Here is a 10,270-nt window from a genome sequence, read left to right as displayed (position 1 = left end):
GAGAAATTACTTCACATCATTTATAAGGAAAGAAATAGAAATTAAATAATTTCTGAAGTAAATTTCACATCTATTAAATAAGCCCAAATCTGGGGGAAGCATTTGTGAATCTTGAAGGAAAGGTGCCTTCTGCACTAGCAGTGACATTATTAATGAGTTCAGTCCTTCAGTAGAACAATGTTTTAGGTAGCATTAAATTCTTTTACCTGCCAGGCACAGTGGCTCCCGCCTGTAATCCCAGCACTGGGAGACTGAGGCAGGTGGATCATTTGAGGCCAGGAATTCGAGACCAGCCAGGCCAACATAGTGAAACTCTGTCTCTAGTAAAAATACAAAAATTAGCTGCGTGTAATGGTGCATGCCTGTAGTCTCAGGTACTCAGGAGGCTGAGGCAGGAGAATCGCTTGAACCTGAGAGATGGAGGTTGCCATGAGCTAGGATTGTGCCATTGCACTTCAGCCTGGGTGACACAGCGAGACTCTTTCTCAAAAAAAATAATAATAAATACAGAAAAAATAAAATATTTTTAGCTTTATTTTGGGAAACCCATTGCAGCGAAGTTTTTATATGAAAATAATTTAAAAGGAGATAAGTACTACTTGTACAAAGATGCATTATATTAGCTCTGGGTTACCTGTAATCATGAACAATAACTAGAAACCAAATACATGTTTACAAACTGGAGAGTGATGATGAATTAATCAATAGTTTAATAATCTGATGCATAAATCAGATTCATGCTTACTGTGAATCTGAGATAGGAAAGTAGAAAAATAGAAGAAATAGGACATGACATTTTCCCCATGATCCAAATATAGGAATATGTTTACCTATGGATGAATACGGAAAATGTCATCGAGAAAGGTAGTTGAGTCTAGATGAAGAAACCTGGATTGTAATTTGTACAACATTTCAAAAGTTAACATTGAAGAACTCATGTAAACATCGACATACTGTATTAGCAGATTGGTAGGAGATGTTTGGGTGTTGCAAAAAAATGTATCGAAGGAGCATTTTCTATGCTTTGACTTGCTTAGAGAGTGTCGCTCTTTTTTCTTTTCTTTTTTTTTTTTTCAGAATTGGGATGGGCATGAACTTCAAGTCTATTGACACCTTTGTTCTGTGGGTTCTTCAGGCAGGAGTCATGGGGCGTGTGGGGCTGGGGAAGTTGACCCAGGCTGTCATGCTGCATGGAGGCACCTGAGCTGCAAGACTCTAGGTCTTGGGGGAGCCATCAAGCTGAGTTGCCCCCAGCAGATGTTGCCATCTGAAGACAGGTCATTGGCCAGCAGGACAGTGGTCAGTAGCTGGACAAGGGGCTGGAGAAAATGAGGACAGAAGAGGATGCAGCCTGCCAGAAGAGTCAAGAGCTTGCTAGGGCTTTTGGATCACAGCCACATGACCTAGGGTTTGGGGCCAGGGTTGGAGTCGGGTGAGACTGGAGTGCTTGGCAGAGGACATGGGCAGAAGCAGCTATATGAGTCCAGCTGCCCCAGCAAGGATGTGGCCGGTGAAGGCTGCAAATACCAGGTCCCCTTGGGACAATGCAGGATACCAGTGGGTTCCTCACTCTGGTTTACATGGACTCTGAGCTGAGACAGCTGAGTCTGCTGGCCACAGGCATCCCTGACCCTCCTAGGAGTCCCCACAGAGACCAGAGTGGGGCTACCATGGACAGCTCTACTTCAGAGGGGCAGGTGTTTCAGCCTGGGGCTGGGCTGCAGGGGGATAGGTCCAGCCCTGGCCTGAGGGCTCTGAGACAGCAATAGGGAGAGTGCCCAGAGAAACTTGGCCCAACTAGGCTTTGTACTGGGTGGTCAGATCTTTCCTAGTCAGTTTCCTCTCAGCCCCCAGAGCTCTGGGTGTGTAGAGCAGATTCCGACTTGCATCTTGGGGGCTTTTTCTGCATCCACTCTGGAATCTTCTGCAGTCAGGTTAGGCAGCAACTCCAAGTGAAGGGCCTGGCATGGGAGAGGATGCTGGAGGGCACAAGCCATCAACCTGGGACCAGCAGCTACCAGGGTCTACCACTATCATGGTCAAGGCAGAAGAAGATGGGAACAGAAACATACAGAGCCTCTGATGAGATCAAGACTTTGAATGAAGGGACCTGCAAGTTCTTACCAGATTAAAATCTCTATTTACAAGGGGCCGGGCGTGGGGGCTCACACCTGTAATCCCAGCACTTTGGGAGGCCGAGGCGAGCGCATCACGAGGTCAGGAGTTCGAGACCAGCCTGGCCAACATAGTGAAACCCCATCTCTACTAAAAATACAAACAATTAGTTGGGCGTGGCAGCAGGCGCCTGTAATCCCAGCTACTCGAGAGGCTGAGGCAGGAAAATCGCTTGAACCGGGAGACGGAGGATGCAGTGAACCAAGATCGTGCCACTACACTGCAGCCTGGGCGACGGTGAGAGACTCGGTCTCAAAAAAAAAAAAAAAAAAAAAAAAAAAAAAAAAAAAATCTCTGTTTACACCCTTTCACATTTATCAACAGTTCTTGCATTTTTACCTTTTTTTTTTTTTCTTTTCATCTCATGGGAAGAGACAAAACGCTTCCCTAGGGAAAATAATTCCTCCGCTTGGGACTCTGTTCTCCTTCAGAATTCTCCTTACAGAAGCCTTTTCTTTTCATCTTACGGGCTTCTGGTGGTGTGCCTTAAAACACACCCGCGGCTCTTCTGCCCTTAGCAGCAATACCAACGACAGCAGCATCTTCCCTTGACTCTACTGGTTTTCCAAGCCTTCCTTCTTATTTAAATAATAAGCTATTTCTAAAAACATTGTTATTATAATTAGTGAAAATGTAACGACAAGTTAAACAATTTGAAATGAGAATATCTTTCTTGGTCGGGCGCAGTGGCTCACTCCTGTAATCCCAGCACTTTGGGAGGCTGAGGAGGGCAGATCACCTGAGATATGGAGTTTGTGACCAGCCTGGCCAACATGGCAAAACCCCGTCTCTATTAAAAATATAAAAATTAGCCGGGCATGGTGGCACATGCCTGTGATTCCAGCTACTCAGGAGGCTGAGGCAGGAGAATCGCTTGAGCCCGGGAGGTGGAGGTTGCAGTAAGCCAAGATTGCGCCACTGCACTCCAGCCTGGGCGATACGGCGAGACTCCATCTCAAAAAAAAAAAAAAAAAAAAAAAAAAAAAAAAAAAAAAGAAAGAAAGAAAGAAAGAAAGAAAGAAAGAAAATCACTCTTACTCGCAGCGTTCTAACAACTAATTGTATTTTTTTGCAGTTATCATATCGTTCATGTCCCTTAAAGAACCACTATACTGAGGTAGAGTGGGCATACAGTCATCTGCACGTATTTAAATGGGTTTTGACACATGTATATAGCCGTGAAACCATCACCACAATCAAGATAGTGAATATATCCACTGCCCCAAAGTTTCCCCTTTGTAATTTCTCCCCTCTGCCCCTTCCTACCCTGTTTCTCTTATGCTGTTCCTGCTCCCCAGGCATCTGATCTGCTTTTTGTCACTATGCATTAGTGTGAGTTATCTAGAATTTTACATAAGTGGAACCATAGATTATGAATTCTTTTTTTGTCTGACTTCTTTCACTCAGTATAATTATTTTGAGATTCATCCACATTGTTGACTGTATTAATAACTCATTCATTTTTATTAAAAACTCCAGTTTTTAAAGGTATGATTTACACATCATAAAATTCACCTGTTGCAAATGCATACCGTTCAGTTCCAGTAAATTTCCAGAGCTCTGCAACCGTCACCACAGTGCGATTTTAGAACACTTTTAAAGATCTTTTGTGGTCAGTTGCAGCCACTCCCTGCTTCCCCTTGTGGATTCAGGTAACAATCACCTATCTCCATGGGTTTGGGTTTTTTAAATATATATTTCATGTAAATTTCATAAGCGAAGTGTGGTCTTTTGCATCTAGTTTTTTCATTTACGTAATATTTTTTGAGTTCATCTGTATTGTAGCATACTAGTACTTCATTTCCTTTCATTGCTGAATAAGATTTCATTATACATATATACAATTTGTTTATATATTTACTCATTGATGGATGTTTGGGTTGTTTCCAAGTTTTCACTATGACAAATAAAGCTGACACAAATGTTCGTGTACAAGTTTCTGTGAAGTGTGTTTTAAATTTACATTTCCTTTTATTTGTTGTTGCTATATAAAAACACAATAGATTTTTGAATTGATCTTGCATCCTTCAACTTTGCCAAACTTGCTTATTAGTATTTAATAGATTCCATCGGGATTTTTATATGAAAGATCATATTGGCTATGACTATAGACAGTTTTACTTTGTTTTTCAATCTGGATAGCTTTTATCTTCATTTCTTGGCTTACTGCAATGTCTAGAATTTCCAGTGTAATGTTGAGGAAAGGTGCTGAGAATGGTCATCCTTGCCTTGTTTCTGATTTTAGGGGAAAAACATTCAATCTTTTGCATTAATTATGCAGACAGCTATACATTTTTGTCCATGCTTATCAGATTAAGGAAGTTCCCTTCTACTCCATGTTTGCTGAATTTTTTTAAAAAAGATCAGGAATAGATGTTGCATTTTATCAAATGCTTTTTATTCTTCCATTCAGCTAATCACATGGTTTTTCTTTTTTAGTTAGTTAATATAGTAAATTACACTGACTGCTTTTAGAATAATAAACTAACCTTGCAATCCTGGAATATGGACTGGTTGGCCACAGTGCATTATCTATTTAATATACTGTTGGATTCTATGTGGTGTCATTTTGTTTAAAATTTTTGCATTCTTGCTTATGAGGGACAAGGATCTGTTGCTTTCTTTTATTTTATTGTCTTTGATTTTGATAACAGGGTAGTGTTGGTGTCACAAAAATGAGTTCGTAAGTATTGACTCCTCTTCAGTGTTCCCAAAGAATGTATGTAAATTTGGTATAATCTTCCTTAAATCTTTGCTAGGATCCACCAGTAAATCTATCCGGGCCTAGGGTTTTCTTTGTGAGAATTTTTACTTCTTTTCCAATTGGTTTGCCTTTTATTTACTTTGTGGGTCTAAAATAATCTTTATTTGGCTTTCATTTTTGAAAGATAGTTTTGTAGGTATAGAAATTTATACTGATAATTTTTCTTTAAATTTTTAGAAGAACGCTGCTCTACTGGATTCTTCTTTGCATTGTTTCCAAAAAAGAAATCTACTGTTACCCTTATCTTTGTCCCTGTGTACGTGATATATGTTTTTCCACTCTGGTTGCTTCCAAAATATTCTCTTTATCACTGATATTGAGCAATTTGATTATGAAGTGCCTTGGTGTAGTTTTCTTCATGTTTCTAATGCTTAGAATTTGTTCAGCATATAATCTGTGAACATGTTGGCTATTATTTCTTCAACTCTATTTTCTGTGTGTCTCTTTTTTCAAGGATACAAATGATATATCTATTAGGCTACTTGAAGATGTCCTATAGCTGACTGATGCTTATTTTGTTCTTCGAATTTTTAAATATTTTCTATGTTTCTAATTAACTTTTTGAATATATTGAATACAATATATTCAAAATTGTTTTAATAATTAATGTTATTTAAACAATAATAATTGTTTTAATATTTTCTGCTGACTCTAACATCTATGTTCATTCTGGATGATTTTGATTGATTTGTTTTCTATTTAGTGACCATATCTTCCTACTTTCTTCGTACATGGTAATTTTTATCAGATGACATTCTAGTTTATAAATCTACATGTAAATTATATACAATGTAAATTTACATTATAGATTTAACCTCATTGAGCGTTGGATATTTTTGTAATTTTATAAATGTTCTTTAAGTTTGTTTGGAATCCAGTTAAGTTACGTGGAAATAGTTTAATCCTTTTGGGTCTTACTTTTCAGAATGGTTAGGCAGATTCAGGACAGTGATCAATCTATGACCAATTATTTCTCACTGTTGAGGCAAGAGCCATCTGAGTGTTCTAATAAAGTATCAGGAATTATGAAGTTCTCCAGTCTGGCGGGTGTGAGCAGACACTGTTCTGGCACTGGATGAGCACTGGTCACCATTCTTTCCAATCTTTTTATGTGGTTCTTTCCCCAGCCTTGAGTGGCTTCCCCACATGTATGTGGTGATCAGCACTCAACTGAGTGCTCATGGGGACTCTTTGAAGATCTCAGAAGTTCTCTTTCTCTTTACACCTGTCTTCTCTTTGGTGCTCTGTCTTGTGAACTGTGTTCATCCCAATCTTTCCTGACTCTCAGCTCTGTCTCCCTGACTCTGGAGAACACTTGATTCCACGTAGCTCCACTCTCGGTTCTGTAGCCTGGAAATACTCTTAATTCAATAACCTGGGACAATTGTAAGGCTTCTCTAATTTGTTCTTATCTTTCATGGATCACTGGCATTTGTTGTCTTATGTCCATTAACTTGAAAAGTATTGTTCCGTATATTTTACATTTTTTGTTTGTTTCATGTGAAGTGTAGACTTGCTCCCTCTAATTCCATCTTGGATAGAAGCAGGAGTTCTTCACATATTCTTAAAATACAAATATTTACATGGTTGCAATTAGAGAATATGTCTCATATTACTTGCAAATAAACATATCTCAGACATTTGCAATACTTCTAAATAGTTTCATAATTGCCATTTTAATAGCTGCAAAATATTTCACAGTGTGCCAAATCTACTTGAGCACAGTGTATACATTAATGAGTGATTTATGTCCCATCTCTTACTAAAAATGAATTTCAGATGGCTTACTGACAAAAAGGCCTACTCAATAAGAGTAATACAGTATGCATTAGAAGGAAAAATAAGATTGAAAGAAAAGAAGGAAGTAATAATGCCAGTTATGATAGTATCTGCTGTCATTGAAAGTAAAATTAGATTTTGGGCATTCTGGAAGTCCAGTGTGCCAAGTGTGATTAGGTACACTATTCTCATTATCAGAATTAAAAGGGGACCAAAAGAGAACTCACAGTTATTGAATGTCTACTATGTGCAACTTAAGAAAATCTCTAATAAATAATACTTTCTTTGAGTCTCACCTCACCCTTGTAATTCTTGCTCGGGATCCTAGAGAAAATGACAGAATAAGCCTTCAGATTCCTGAGAGTAAAATGGCCTGGCAGGTTTTCTGGGGCCAAAGCCACCCACACCACAGGCTCTCTCAGGATAATGACATTTTCCTTTGTACTAGATTCTGAGAGGAATTTCTCACCTGGGGCAACTTATATAGATGGCAGTGGGTGGTCTCATGGCCAATGTCTGAACAACAGCTTCACGCTAAATACAGAAGAGTATTTGTTTGTTTGTTTGTTTTGAGATACAGTCTCACTCTGTGTCCCAGGCTGGAGTGCATTGGTGCAAACTTGGCTCACTGCAACCTCCACCTCCCACCTTCCTCCAAAGGATTCTCCTGCCTCAGCTTCCCAAGTAGGTGGGACTCCAGGCACATGCTACCATGCCCAGCTAATTTTTGTATTTTTGGTAGGGAAGGGGTTTCGCCATGTTGGCTAGGCTGGTTTCAAACTCCTGACCTCAGGTGATCCACCCACCTCAGCCGCCCAAAGTGCTGGGATCACAGGCATGAGCCACTGCACCTGGCCCAGAAGAGGTTTATGAAGAGCTGTTTTTTGCGATGGGTGTGACATTGAACTATGCTTCATTTGAGGAGTTTTTAGAGGAGGATACATTGAAATGGATTTCATATATATATAGCTTTCTTGGGAGGTAAGATTAACCAAGAATCGAGTTTAGTGACTTAGAGGATGGGATTGCTGTCCCCACACCTTCTTCCTTCTGTGACCTTGAACTAGTTCTTGAAAGGACCTGGATAGCTCATATTCCACTGCTTTTTGATGAGGGCCTATTTAATATGAATTAACTTCTCTTCCTCACAAGCTGCTCAATGACCCCTTGCAGTTCGATTTCTGTGTCCGAAACTGTACCGAAACACCCTTCCACCCCACCCAGGCATCTTTGTGGAATGACCATTGCCACTCGTATTTGGGATCTCTCTTCTCCTTTTCCTCCTTTGACAACTCCTTCTCCATCAGCCTGTGACCTGTCCTCACAAACTCCCCATGTCCTATCCACTCCCTGAGGTCTTGCCATTGCCTCTTCCTCTTTGCGCTTTACATTTTGATATCTCTATTGGTGCCTGATTTAATCTTATTGAGCATGGACTGCTGTTTGAGCTCGATGCTTGGAGCTGTAGAAGTAAACAGAGAAGAACGATGCTCAGTTCCGAAATTAGTTTGTTCCTCTCTAGTAGGGGATACTAGAGAAAAGCAAATCCCTGTCAATTTTTTTAAAGAAGGAATTTAAAAGTTGTACAAACAAAGCAACTATGAATGCCCAAATAGAGGAATCGGGAAGAATTTCATGAAGTATGCAACTTTTGACACTGAATGTTGTGTGAACGTATATGCTGTTACCAGACTCAGTGTATGTGTTTCCCAGATTTGCTTGGCTCCTCCTGTCTTCCCTGGGCAAATTGAGCCCCTTGCTCATTGGGAATCCCAGGTGCTGCCATTGTCATTTCAATTCCTGGCACTGCTAGCTGTCCTAGCCTCCCAGGACAGAACAGGGAGGGTTTCCATCCCACACACTGAGGCAGGAGCCTCACCACTCCAGGGCCCAGGTCCTGTCTGACTGACTCACAGAGGCTATGGTTTCTTCCTTATCTTCTGGGCTCAGATGCAATGCCTTTCATGCCTACCTGAGGGACTTGGTAACATAACCCTGAAGTGCAAGAGGGTTAATGTCTGATGGAATCAATTTGACCAAAAAGAGTCAACTAATGGACAGCACTAGGCTGTTAGCTCCCTCTCCCTTCCTCTCCTTGATGGGTTATGCCAAAAACTGGAAGTTCCATACCTGTCTGGAAGCTCTTCCTCAGGACTGAGTAGCTGTCCTATGCCCACTTTGGTCAACCCCACCTTGTACCTGCTCTCATTCCATCCCTGCCTCACCTTCCCCACACCCCCACTCTTGCCACCCTGAAATTGCACCTCCCAATGATGTCTTCTTGCAGAAGATTTGCTGCAGGCTATTTTCCAGAAAATCTGGGCTGCAATTCAAGCAAACAGGGGATGAGGCTTTCCAGGCAAAGGAGCCATGAGTGAAGTGCTGAGAGAGGAAGGCGGGTGTTCTGGGGGCCAACGTCAAGGGCTGACACAAAATCTCTCAGGCCGGCCTCTGCAACCTAAGGATGTCCCAGACTGTCCCATACCTGAGGCTGCTCCTGCCTGTCTCTCCTCAGGGTTTGTCTTTTCTCTGCCCATATCCACCAGTTGCAATAGCTCCAATATTAATGTTTTTTCTTAGCTTTGATTATTTTCCAAACACATAGTCCATGTAGAATCAGAAAGCAAATGTCCTGAAAAAGATGTTCTGCTGTTCCTGAAGTTCCAGTGCAAAAGCTACAAAAAAAGAAATGGTAAGCCCTCCCTACTCTGTGCTATCCAAACTATTTGGGATTTTTTTTTTTTTTTTTGCATTTGTTACATATTATCTTGTATCATTAATGATTCTACCAGATAAAAAGTTCCTTGAGGGCAGAGGTACAAAGTCGGCATTCTGCAAATATCAGTTGAATACATTTAGAAATCCATCTGCAAAGTTAGGATAAGGTCCCTTAAATCACTATTATAGACCTGTTCCTTAAATCATTGTTATTATTTTTCAAATGTGAGTATACATATTATTTTGAATAGTATTGCAATCCACCAGCACAGTCAGAATGTCCTGACAGTTCTGTGCAAGGCCACATGCATGCGACTCAAGTCATGCTTTGAATCTCCAGGCACCTGCTGGCAAGGAGGGATGCTCTGGTGTTCCGGGGATCAGTAACATGAGACTCCATCCACACACTGTGGAATCAAGGTTCAAGCTCATTGGGCCACTATAGGAAAAACAATATGGGAGAAATTTTTTCACTCACTTATTGTATTTTGTTTTATTTTTTTCTTTTCTTTTTTTTATTTTGAGACAGAGCCTTGCTCTGTTGCCCAGGCTGGAGTGCAGTGGTGCGATCTCACCACAGTGCAACCTCTACCTCCCAGGTTCAAGCGATTCTCCTGTCTCAGTATCCCAAGTATCTAGGAACACGGGTGCCCACCGCACCCGGCTAATTTTTGTGTTTTTCATAGAACAGGGTTTTGCCATGTTGACCAGGCTGGTCTTGAACTCTTGACCATAGGTGATCTGCCCACGTCAGCCTCCCAAAGTGCTGGGGCTACAGGCGTGAGCCACTGCACCCAGCCTTCACTCATTTATTGAATATATTTTAGTACTTAC

This window comes from Pan troglodytes, chromosome 8 (assembly GCF_028858775.2).
Source record: "Pan troglodytes isolate AG18354 chromosome 8, NHGRI_mPanTro3-v2.0_pri, whole genome shotgun sequence".
NCBI classification, from domain to species: Eukaryota; Metazoa; Chordata; class Mammalia; order Primates; family Hominidae; genus Pan; species Pan troglodytes.
This window is presented reverse-complemented; position numbering follows the sequence as displayed.